General features: G+C 37.4%; 1 long non-coding RNA gene across 2 annotated transcripts in view; it reads right to left on the reverse strand.

Moving 5' to 3' along the window:
* Positions 1-6569: 6569 nt before the first annotated feature.
* LOC123379938 overlaps positions 6570-13286 on the reverse strand; it is a 33117-nt gene continuing 26400 nt past the window's right edge. For both annotated transcript variants that reach the window (XR_006585018.1, XR_006585019.1), the window contains 3 exons: positions 10738-10791; positions 9143-9318; positions 6570-7269 (listed from right to left, as the gene is read on the reverse strand). This is a non-coding gene — a long non-coding RNA (uncharacterized LOC123379938). The remainder of the gene's footprint in view (positions 7270-9142; positions 9319-10737; positions 10792-13286) is intronic.

Consider the following 13286-nt stretch of genomic DNA (forward strand, 5'->3'; position numbering starts at 1 on the left):
TTGAGAAATATATCAATGCAAATACATTAGCCATAACCCTGTAGTGTCTGTTCTTTGTAGGACACACATGAAGGTGGGTAGTGGTGACATTGAAATAGACTGTCTGATTTCAGTGGGGTTATGGAATCCCTGGGCGACAAAAGCAAGGTAGCAGCACTTAATAAAAAGGGACGAGATTGTAATAGCTACTCTAATAGGCAGTAGAGCCACGGTGGTAATAAAAGTGCTTTGATCTTCAGTTATTTTTGGTGGTAACTAATTGTACATGGCATTTCTAAAACTGAAATAGATGAGCAGTCCATTAATTCCTTACTTGATCTATTTTACCAGAGGGGAGCAAAATTTATCTATGTTAGGAAGGTCAAAGTGGAAGGCTTTGCAAGTGGAGAGATTGTCAGAAATAGATGTCTAGAGTGATTCATAAACAGGGAAGAATTTCTTGGGCCAGACGGACAGGTATTTGGAGAGAAGGTTCTAAGATTGGTGACAAGAAGCTTCAGAGAGGAGATTGTGGATGGAACTTGAAATGGAACCAGATGGAAGACTATTTGTTTTCCATGCAAATCACCAACAATGGACTCCTCTTCTGATTATACCCACTCACGTAAACCATGATTCACACTCTGGATTTCACTATCTTTCTTTAACTATTCTAGTTCATGCCCATTGGGCTCACGAGCAAAGTAAGCATAGTAGCAGGGACTCAAAATTTCCTCTTACTGAATTTTTTATCTGACTGCTTACACTGTAGTGTGCCAAAAATAGCATTAATAGAGAACAATGGTGAGGCCCTAATATAGCAGCATATTTTAGGGGGACCAGCTAGCCATCTGGGGGAAGGTGAACCCACTTAATTATATAAAGGGTAGACATTTTTCACCCTAGAATTGACTCATATTCTACAAATGGAGGGAACCACTGAATGCATCTGTTGAATACCATAAAGCATTCAAAAAATTACCATATGACAATAATTTATATTGCCCCACAAATCTAACAGGCATTATTGTATGGGTCTAAGCTATCACTTTAACATCAAATCAAAGTCTAAGAATGAAAATGAATGGAGGTTGAAAGTTGCATGAAGCATTGGAAAATGCTTGCTGAGGACTATCCTTTAATTCTTCGTAATGAAGTTTGGTATATGTAATAGTCAGAATAGTGTGGGTTATGCTGCCATAGAATACAACCCCATATCTTAGTGCCTTAAAATAGAGGTTTACTTCTTGCCCATGCTACTTGACAATTGCACATTGCCAGGTACTCATCATGGGTACATAGGTACACAGGGTAAATTGAACAGTCAACACTTTGAATATTGTCTATTGTGCCAGAGGGAAAAGACCACTCTGGAGAGTCTCCTGCAGTCCAGAAGTGACATACTTCACATATTATTTGGCAGACTTGTTACAAGGCCCCAGACAACCATAAACAGGAAGTACAATCCTGTAATGAACCTGGGGCAAGGAGGACCAGAACAGTGCTGCTGACTAACAAAGTATCCATACAGGAATTCTATCAAACTATTCTCAAGGCATTAATATTATTCTGGGAAGATATCTAGTGGACAGCTTTCAAATTTTGAGGACTGACATATTCATTTCTTCTATATTCTAAAGATTTTCTTAAAGCTTTACAGCCTTACTTGATTTTCCTTTGTTTTCTTTTTCTTTTTCTTTATTTTCCTTTTCTACTTTGTCTTTGGCAGGCATTCCAAGAATAACAAATTCAATGCAAAAGCACAGGCTGACTCACTATAGGCAAAGGAAATGTTTCTATTGGGAAAGGTCAAGGGCTTAAAGAAGATGATTCTTCAGTGTATTTATTGGAGAATGAAGAGCATTGCTTAAAATTTAATTCTATTCCAGCTCTCTCAAAGTACTTCAAGAATAATGAATTAGAAGATGTGGTAATAGAGTGACTGTGGGGGAAAATGTGGCCTCCATTATCCACTTAGCAATAGTTCAAACGGAGATGTGGATATTAGAACCTGGTTTTGTATATTGCATTACAAAATGCTAGCCAGGCCACCTCAGTTATTTCAAAGTGCCATGGATCTCTTTGCTTCCATCTGACATCCAGATGGACAGGAAGGACTGTGCAGATGGGGCGGTAAATGAGGATTATTTTATAGTCTGTTTCTTTGGGGGTGAAGAAGGGGACAGTGTCCTAAGGAATACAATCCTGCCATAGATGCTAGAATGCCTAGCTACCATAAAGCTAACTAGATTAAGGACATTTTACCTACATATAACTTCATTAATTTTAATGTTCCTAATGATACTATTGTTTAAAAAGCCTCCAACTTAACGTTATATCTAATTGATGACTTAACTGGTATTTATTATTTGTTATACATGTAGCATACTGCAATGGTCACATGTTTCAGCTTGAGGTACATGTTCTCCATAAACTTCATCAAATCTAAGAACTTCGTAGAAGTGCTGCAGAGGTGTAAGATGTACTTACGGAGTTAGTGTAACAAAGAAATAGTCTAGATGTGTTTTCGCTATTAAGCAAAGAACAATGGGAATTAGAAGAGGAATGCAAAGCTATACATGAGGCAGGTTTGAAGTGAATGACATTATTTTCCCAAGAGATCTTAAAAGCACTGGATTCCAAACTGTTAAAATAGGTTATTCTTCACTGAATATGTATACCACATGGAATCTTAACATTTTTTTAATGTTTATTTATCTTGATGTGGGGAGGGGCAGAGAGAGTGAGGGACAGAGGATCTGAAGCGGGCTCTGACCTGACAGCAGAGAGCCTGATGCAGGCCTCAAACTTCCAAACCATGAGATCATGACCTTAGCTAAAGTTGGATGCTTAACTGACTGAGCCACCCAGGAGTTTCCCAGATGGAATCTTGAAGCCCTGAACCCTGTCATGACTCAATCACATACTTCTAGGCCTACACAGCATCTTGCATCTAATGAACTCAAGCTCATCCTTTTTCTTAATGTTTACTCACAATATTCTCAGGAACCACAAAGGGAGACATCTAATCTTCAACTCAAAGACAGAAGCTGAGACCACATAAGAGCTAGTGACATGCCCAAGATCATGAGAGCACCACCTGAATTTGGAATAGAATTAACTTCTGTCTTCCCAACCAGCAATCTTTTCTTAGATCACGTTGTCTCTACAGTTCCCAAGTGACTCACCCTGTTGATAAACTGAAATAATGCTGAATTCCATATAATTATGCTAACAAAGCAAGATTTAATGACCGTGTGATACTGTCCCTCCAGGGATGTGACAGACATGTCATTAATGTTCTTTAGCAAATTAAGAAGCGACAATTCAAAGAGCATAACTCGAAATGCCATACTTTAGAGTTGATATTATAAATTCTGTAGTACAATTTTCACTTTCTGCTCCTCAGAAGAAAACCAACATGAGAAAGAAAAGAGTTGCCAAAATAATCTGCAAACTGATTAAAACAACAGTTCTAATGCAAAAAATCTGAAATCAAAATTGACTCTTAAAGTTAAAGCCAAACTAATGCTCAAGCCAGTAAGTAAAAACAACTTGTAATTAGTGCTTTTTGTGGCATGCACTGAATATCATACTCTTAACGAAGGTAGAAAATTTGTTTCCCTTGCTAGACTCTGAATTGTTTCTACATAAACTACCTGTTTGATAGTGAGAAATAGAAGTATTTGAACTTTCACCCACATGAGGTCACAGAAATAGGTTTAGTGAATGGCCTGATCATCAGACAATATAACTGGACACATTTGGATAGATTTTAAATTACCAGTAGTTTGTGATTATGCAGTAAGGTTAGAATTATAGTAAACAGACACATGAAATTCCACCATTTACTGGTGATCTTAATTCAATGACAAAAGTCATTAAACCTGGAATGGTTTTTAAGGAATCTACACAGAAAACGGACATTCATTGTCACAAACGTAAAATCCAAGCTTCTGCCAATTTCAAATGTACTATGGTGTACAAATAAATATTTTATAATTATCATACCACTAAAAGGAAGCTGGTGAGTGCTTCAGAATGTGGGTGACATCTCTAAGCCTGTAAAAGTACATGTAGATTAGTAAACTCTAAGCCCAAACTAAGGAACCTTAAGCCAAAATTAGTAATTTTATGTTTTCACAGAAAGATTAAAAATTACCCATGCCCTTTTAATGGCAGCAAAATGCATGAAAGGTGACATAGTGAAACAGAAAGAATACAGAAATAGAAGACAGGAAACTGGATTTCTACTTGGCTGGACAGGTGACCTTTGATTTTAATTATCATACATATTTCCCCCATGTATAAAATCTTGATAAGGAGGGGTGCCTGTGTGGCTCAGTTGGTTAGACATCCCACTCTTGATTTCAACTCAGGTCATGATCTCACGATTCGCGGGTTCGAGCCCCACATTGGGATCTGCGCTGACAGCACAGAGCCTGTTGGTATTCTCTCTCTTCCTCTATCTCTGCTCCCCCCACCCCACATGCATGCTCTCTCTCTCAAAATAAATAAATAACAACTTTAAAGAATGTTGATAACGAGTATACAATTGTAAGTGAAAATAATGTATAAAAGTGAAAAAATGTATAAAATGCTATGCATACCTAAAACATGCATACCTAAAACATATGTCAGCAAAATTTACATGTGCCAATGAGACATTAGCATGTAGTTTTTCATAATTTTCTGGATTAATGTTTATTCTTCTTTTTCTTTGAACTACAATTACAATTATTTTATCTGTTTTCAAAAATATTCTCCAAAAGAAACATACTGTTTTCCAAAAGTTGATGTATTTATATCCATCTACCTCAAAAGACATTGTTTGAATGATATGATTGTTGGATGAGTTAGTTGTACTCATCCACATTTTCCAGATAGAGCACGATGAGGTGTTACTCCTAGCACAAGTACTAGCAAACATATCAATTTGTTGCTTGGTGAAAAACACTGTTTGGTAAGGGCAAACTTTTGCATCTCTTAGGCATATCATCTTACAGTACAATGGGAATTTGGACTGGCGTTGAGTAAATTGTTCCCAATAAGTGTTTTTAAATTTTCAATTATAAATAAAAGTTTCTGATTGATGAAGCACGAGTATGTAGTCATGCGATTTATGGGTCACGTCACTTATTCATATATCTGGAAGTGACTGATTTATTCAGCCAAGGAGTTGTTTCCAAGCCATGCAACTGTTTTGAGAACATGACTGATTTACAATCTCAGGAAATGGTGAATGGTTCATGCACTTGATTTATAAGAGGCATTATTGACTTATAATTCCTCTCGCTAAGGCAGAAGTCAGTGCCTTATACTTGGGATATAAATATCTGTTTTTTAAATAAAACAAGACTGATTTATTTTACTTATTTGTGTACACAGACTTTAAATTCTAGCTATAGTCATGCTTTAAATCGCTTTGATTCTCAAACGGGTCTCTTCTCGAAGGTACAGATTGTGTAATTACAGGTTAGTTTATGGAAACATCTATTGGATGTGACACTACATTCTTTCAGAACAAGCTCTGACCAAGATGAATTCTTTGCTTATTCCTTTTTCTTTTTAGGGCCCAATACCCAAGTCTTTGCCTGTTTTGCCTGTCACTTTATTATGTGTTTTCATCATTTTTCTTTTTCTAACACATACAACCTCAGCTGGCACTTTGGAGCCTTAGATGCCACTTCAGGAATCAAAGGCTTTATGGTGGCCTTGTGAGTGTCACTGCTGCATGTTGGGCTGTCTCATGAAGGAAGCGCTTCCAGTCCCTTGGGAGACCCATGGCTGGCAACTGGTACAGACCAAGCTGAAAATGGCTGGGTCAGGGACACAGTAAAGTGACCTGGCTGCAGACACTCACCCTGAAGAGGGAAATGGGAGTCTGGGCCAAGACTTTATAAGGACACAAGTCTGAATTTTGTTTCCAAAATTTTTGGAACTGAGAGTATCTCAATGTATGATGTAAGCATTGCATATGTAGCAGCTTAGAATGTATATTGTGATCAGATCACTGGAAGCCAGGTGTTGACGATTCTGAGAAGTAACAATAAAGGTTAATATTTGTCAAGTGCTTACTGTATGCCAGACACTGTTTTAAGTGCTATACATATATAAACTCAATTGTCACAACAAGCTTTTGTGGTACATACTAATAAGACCATTTGTAGAGAAGGACAGAGACCTGGGAACCCAAGTTCACACAGAGAGAAAGTGACAGAGCCAGGAATCAAATGCAGCCTGTTCTCCGCTGTCTCTCCTAAGGACAGAGAAGGTGGGGAGCTGGCCTCAGATCCAGAAAAGAGAAGTTGAAAGAAAGAACAAGAATAAGAGTTTCAGAATATGAGAATTTCAGCAAAATGCACTGCTCTTTAAGGTGGAGGTTAATTCTTTGGTGAGGATGGTGAACAGCTTGAATTGTGCTCCGGATAACTAGTTAGAACGAAGGGAAAGAATAGCAGACTGCTACCAAGATGTGGAAAATTGGCAGTGGGCTAGGAGTGAGAGGGCTAGAGAAGAATTTCAGTATCAGAGTTCGTTCAGAAGATCACTGTCTCCTGTATTAAACAGCACTGTGCGTGGAGTAGAACTGACTCAGTAAAACTTTATTGAATAAACACTGTTGAAAGAAAAAGGGAGAGAGACTACAATGTATTCCGGGTATTTTGAAGTCCCATGAAATTTGTTGAATGGAAGCTATTTGTATACCTGTGAATTGGCCGAGGAGCTAGGAAAAGTAGAGGAAATGAGTTAGGTCAAATATTTACCATAAAAATTTTGAAAAATACACATGTTATAATGTTCTTGTCATAAACCCATTAGATAAATGTTAGCTTTTTAAATTGATCATTTAAATTATGAAATCAGTTTCTTAGTATGGTGAAATTAAATGTCAGTGTTTAAATACAGAACTTTCCTCTTTCCATCACAGAATAGTTGGGCTTGGACTTAACCTCTCATCATAAATAATTAGAAAATGACCAAATATATGAAACATCTGTTTTCAAACATTGGCCATCAGGGAAAACAGATCTCTGGTCACTGTGAGAAGGGAAACATATGTGAGTTCAACTTTCTGTCTGAAGTCGCTGTCTAGATCTCAAACAAAGTACAGTGTCCCTGTGGAATTGCAGAGACAGAGATTGCAGAGATACCTTGAAATTGAGGACAAATTAAAGGACAGGTGGGAGATAGGCAGAGAAAGAATTCCAGAAATCTGCATACGAATCACTTTGATTCTTTGCCCAAATTCTGTGTGAGCACAGGTAGAGGTTGGATGATGCTTAAGATCTGTAACCAAAATTGACACAAAACAAAATAAATCAAAATCAAGAACAGTGGAACATGAGGGTTGCCTCCTCAATAAGCAGCCATGATCCTTTTACTTTGTAAAGAATACCTGAGCCAGTTTTCAGATCCAGAACCCACTGAGGGAAGAGATAGTTTGGTCTCTGGGAAGAACGACCGTGCAAAACCAGGGCAAATGTACACCACCACAGTCCCTCTGATCCCTCCTGAAAGGGATCTATTGCCATTTACCTGGATGCGAGTCCACTTTGAAAGGACCATTGGGCAAAATCCAGTTGACATTGATACCCAGAGATTAAAAGCATCATCACAGTATCCCTTCAGAGTGAGGGCCAATGGGAGCCAGACAATAAATAGAATCATGATTCAAGTCCAGCTGCAGTGGACCCACTACAATTATTTCCCTAGTTCCTGAGCACATATCGGAATTTGTATATTTGGCAGCTGAAGTTATACCAATATCATGTCCCTGGTGACTGGGGTAAATTCTATCATAGTGCGGAAGGCATAGCTGTGATCATGGCTACTTCATGTTCAGTTAAGAGATAGTCTACAGTCACTTCCCAGGATCTATCTGTTTTTTTCAGGGGCCACACTGGCAAATTAAATAGAGATATGATTGGGGCCACCAGTCCTGCCTCCTTTCATTGTTAGTGGTGATACCAATCTCTGCCACAACTCCACCCTCACCCTGGGATACAATATTATTTTTGAGAGTACATTACATAGGCATGATGCTGACTGGACAGGAAAAGTAAGAGATGGTTAGTATGCTAGTAGCTTTGGTAAGACACTCCAGAGCATGGGAGATAAGTCCTACATAGATTCAGGGAACAGCCACCTCAGTGAAGATTTTAAGGGCTATGTTGGAATATCCCTTCTAAAGTAAAAGACATGCATCTTGTATTCCCTACTACAAAATAGCCTCGTAGGCTTCTTTGGGTTCTGGAAGCAACATATTCCATACCTGGAAGTATTAATCCAACTCATATACTGGGTGGCATGGAAAGCTACCAGATTTGTGGGGGCCACAAGTAGGTGCAGGCTACAGTGCAATCCATAGTGTTCATGTGTATAAGACCCTTGTAGACAGAGATACTTGACTAGGGAAAATGAAATTACATATTGTTAAACGAGTCTCCATAGGTCTCTTGCATTTCTGCATATTAAAGCAGATGCACCAACTATCTTTGCTCTGGATTATCTTTTCAAGGATTTTTTATAGCGAAGAGCCTTGGAAAATAGAGAGTGCTCTTTCTTTCTCTCTTTCTCACATACAAAAGATAGATTTGCTTATTGTCTAGTATAAGGAAGGTAATATTTCCTTTAAAGGCAAATTTCAGGCAGAATCACTACTCATTACAAAATGTTTAGATGGTTCAAGCTCAGAATCCCTCTCCAGGAATGTAATCCACTGTTATATGCAGGTGTGACCTGGCCTTCTTCACATTTCCCTGTGAAAACTGGGGTTCAGGAAGCCAGCACAGATGTTGATACTCTGGCTACTTATATTTCTGTAAAAATAGCCTTGGCCTCTTACCCAGGAATCTCATGTATTTTGCCAGAATCTCACGTTATCTGTGGCAGGATAACTTGTTAGTACACATGTAGAAGAAAATCTCATTTTCTCCCCAGTTTCTGACAACCTTGACATCTAAGTACTCATTTGTTGTTTATTCTGAGTACATTATTTAATGTTGACTCATAATGTATGTTTCAAGTCTTAGGGATCTCTGTGGTTTTTATGAAGCACTCATGTTTAACCAGGCCACCTTTTAGGGCACAAGACCTTCAAACTCATGTCATCTTGAGGGTAGAGATTTTTATGTTACCTTTTCACCCATCTCTTACTTACATTCCTTCCTCTCCCTGCCAAGAACTGTAACAAGTAAGGTTTCACACCATATAGGTCATGGAAATGTGTCACCAAGACTCTAGAAAGCTGGGAGAGGTTCCTTTCTCTCACTCTGGGGCAGATCTTTTCTGTTCAGGGCTTGCACAACCCCGAGTTTCATTTTTGTTCTGTGATTCCTGCCAAATGAAGAATTCACGAAAGATGTAAATTAATGTAATCGGTGTCTCTTAGGTTTGGATTTTGTTGAGAATTTTAGCAAAGCTATTTTGCTGAACACTTACTGGAAAAGAACAGATAATTTGGAAATACTATCTCATGTTTTATGAATCTTAATCATATACTGTATATGTATTATATCTAATTCTATTTTATCTTAATATGTATTGATGCAAATTGGAGCATAGATATTAAGGAAGGAATAGTGAGAGTAGAGAACAGAGTTCTCAGGCAGAAAAAAGTAGACAAAGCAATACAAACTTCAGAGGAATACTTAAAACTGAAATACCTTTGTTATTTACCAAAGAGAATTGAAATATATGGTCTCAAAAACACTTCATATGAGTGTTTGTAGCTGCATTATTCATAATAGCCACAAATTAGAAATGATCAATTATCTGTCAATAGGTGAATGGGTAAACAAATTGCAGTATGTCCATACAAAGGAATAGCATCATCAGTAAAGCAAAATAAAATACTTACACATGCAACAACATGGAAAAATATCAGAAATATTGCACTGCATGAAAGAAGGCAGATAAAAAGATATGTACAGTATTATTTCATTTGTGTGAATTTCTAGAACAGGCAGAACTAATCTGTGATGACTAAAAACAGACCAATAATTGTCTACGGATTTGGAGCGGTAATTGCAAAGGGACAAGAGAGACCTTTCTGAAATGATGTGAGTGTTCTGTAATCTGATTGTGACAGTTGTCACAAGTTTATCCATGCTTTTCAAATCCTCAAACTATATACTCAAAGTAGATGCGTTTCATTGTGTGTAAATTATACCTCAATAAAACTCTTCCAGAAGAAAACCCCTAGGATTATAAAAAAAATAATTGATGTTAACTGCCTTTATTCAAAATGTTATACACTTGGAATTAGAAATACATTTTGTATTATGCAAGAAAAAGTTCTGAGATGGGCGATGGACAGAACTGTGGTAAGTGATGAAAATAAGGAGGTAGGTCTACAGCAACTGAATGTCAATGAACTGAACTGTGAGCCTAAGGACCCAGAATATTTAGTGATACAAACAGCATCTATAGATGTGTTGCTTATACTTTGTAAATATATTACATTTTTCCTATTAAAATGTTTGTTTTACATTAAAAGTGTTAGTACCAGTATTTCATGAAAGAATATTGTCACCTAGGTTCACACAGGTTGTGCATTGCACGAGTCCAGGGAGTACCATTCATCACAATGTCATTTTGCCACAATTTTACTTGGTCTTAAAAGTCCTTTCCAAATACCTTTAAGATAAAGACTATCTCTGTTATTTCCTTAGGGCACCTTGAAGCCAAATGCTTTTATAGGCTTTCCTAAAGTATGGCCCTAGACTTTTCGTAAGAAAGCTCTCAGCTTCTTACCTGAGGAGCATTCCACTTGCTCTTCTAATGTCTGGTGTTTCTTTTTTGTCATTACTAAAATGATAAAAAAGAGAGGTATTACAAGAAAAGCCATGCAGTTGATTTATTTCTTAACTTCTATTGCAATTTTGACAACATGGTGGGAGAGATGTTACTTCATTGCATGTGACTTGTTTATTTTAAAGTCCTTCACTGCTCTCTGATCAATAACTCAATTCTGTATATAATGTTTAAATTCATTAGATACTAAGTAGCTGTAGATTCCCTGAGCCTTTTATGGCTGGGTCTCTGAGGGAGACCATAGTCAATGTTCTTTTCCCAGTAGACATACTAATTCAATCTTATGTTAGTACAAAGGGATAAAGGCAATTTTCCCACATATATATTAATGTAAAGCAAACCAAAACATATTTTTGGAATTTCAAGATTTCATATGATAATCAGTTCCCCTAGTAGTGCCTCAAACAGTAATGGAAAATGTTAAATACTTTATGTTTTGTTTTTTATAAATAGTTGGTCATGGCTTAGCAAAGTTCTTCTTAAAGGGCTAGTGTTTTAAGCTTGGGGGCCATATGGGTCTCTGTTTCAACTAATCAAATCTGTCACCACAGGTGGAAGTGGAAGTGTCCAAATTCTAATAAAACTTTATTCACAAAAACACATGGTTGACCCATGGGCCATAGTTTGCAGACCACTTAGTTAAATAATATTTAAATTCTCCTAACAGTCTAGCATGTTTGGTCTATACTTTAATGAAATAGTAAATATTATAGAAAAGTGCTATCTGGTATGATAACAAAAGTTTCTTGTCAGAAAACTGAAACTATAAACCTGTAAGCTAAGATTTTTCATGACAGATAATTTAGCAAGTTAAGATTGTTTTAGAGGCAAAAATTTCAATATCTTATCTCTATCACTATGTGCACTTTCAGGAAATGTATTAAACATGTTTCTTTGATAGGAATTAAGAATGGGTATATTCAGATTAAATGAGCTTGAAGTGAAAGGTGTATTTTAAGAAGCCTTTGATCAAGAGCCACGTTATGTTATAAAGGTAAGATGCTATCATGAGTAATTTAGGAAACAAGAATTTAATACTCAAGCATGTCAAATTTAGGGCATAACCCACTTGACATTGTCACAGCATATAAGTAACCTTTCCGGGGTGGTATTTCCTTGATAAAGTATTATGAAAATATATTCTGTTCCTTATAAAATGCAAATTCATTTCAAAGTACACTAAACTTGAATAAATAAATTTTTAATGAAACAGAGAGTTGTTTTTGAAATTCACTGTTCTCCAACAGACTCTAAATGGCTTCATTTCTCTGTGCTTATCCTCTCTTCATAAGGTCTAGGACTACTATTCTATGATTATTAAATTCTGGGCAGCTTCTTGCATCTCTCACGGAGTTTGAAAAAGGAATTAACGAGCAACAAGCCTGCAAGCTACTTGCTCAACCTCTCCTCCTAAGACAACTCATCAGAGATCACTCACAAACAGCTGTGTTCTCTAAGTCAGAAATGGAAGGTCATGTGTGGTGACTAAAGTATGACTCTCACTCAGTATTCATGAAGAGTTACTCGTCAAGAGTGATATTTTCACTATGTGAAAAGTTATTTTAAATAAAGGGCTCCATCATAGCTGAGTTATCTGAACCCGATGTAGCCACTGCCAATTTTTAAAATGACACATGGACAGGAGCTCATTTACTCCTTCAAGTCACAGGATGATCCGTAAGCCAAACCAGGGCTCCAGGGCATCTGTCCCTTAAGCTCTTTCCTTTTCTTCCTAAAGGTATCGCCTTATAAATTTCATCCAAAGTTCTGATAGTGTCAGCAACCAGAAGCAGAGCACCACCCCCTTTCTCCACCCCAATCTTCATTAATCTTTGATTTAATGTAAGTAGATCCATCCTGCCTGAAACCGTATCTCAGGAGACTTAGAGTTTTCGATGGCAATGATGCTTGGCAAAATAATACTGTAAAACTGGTTTGGAAGGCTCAAGGGGGCACTCATTCACATTTAAGACTTCTGCTACTTCCTGGTTCCAGTCAGAACTGAAACACCCACAAACATGAACACTTTTCCAAATTGTGTTTTGGCACATGTTTTTCCAGTTCCAGCTGGATTCCGGAAATGTGCCAGAAGAAAAAAAAAAACATAATAATGTATTATGAGCAAGATTTTCTTTCTTTGCTTTTTCTTTTCTCTTAAAGAATCTTCAGGACACCATCAATACGCTCAAACAGAGAGGCACGATTACTTTTCCTTGGCACACATCACATTTTTAGAATTACACTCTCCGTGCCTTCGATGCAATCCAGAGTCAGGATGTCAGGATGATGCATACTGGCAGGATGTGTGTACATGGCAGAAGTTCTGGGACTTAGAGCCATGAGTTGGGGGATGGGTGTTTGTAAATGGTAGCTGGCAGGCAATGTTGTCCCACCTTCATTTCATCCTAACCGTGTCTTCAAAGTACAAAGCATAAGGCCAGATCAGAAAATAACGGCTATATACGCTTTCACATGTGATCTGTGGTTTT

The sequence above is a fragment of the Felis catus genome, chromosome C2 (assembly GCF_018350175.1).
Source record: "Felis catus isolate Fca126 chromosome C2, F.catus_Fca126_mat1.0, whole genome shotgun sequence".
NCBI classification, from domain to species: domain Eukaryota; kingdom Metazoa; phylum Chordata; class Mammalia; order Carnivora; family Felidae; genus Felis; species Felis catus.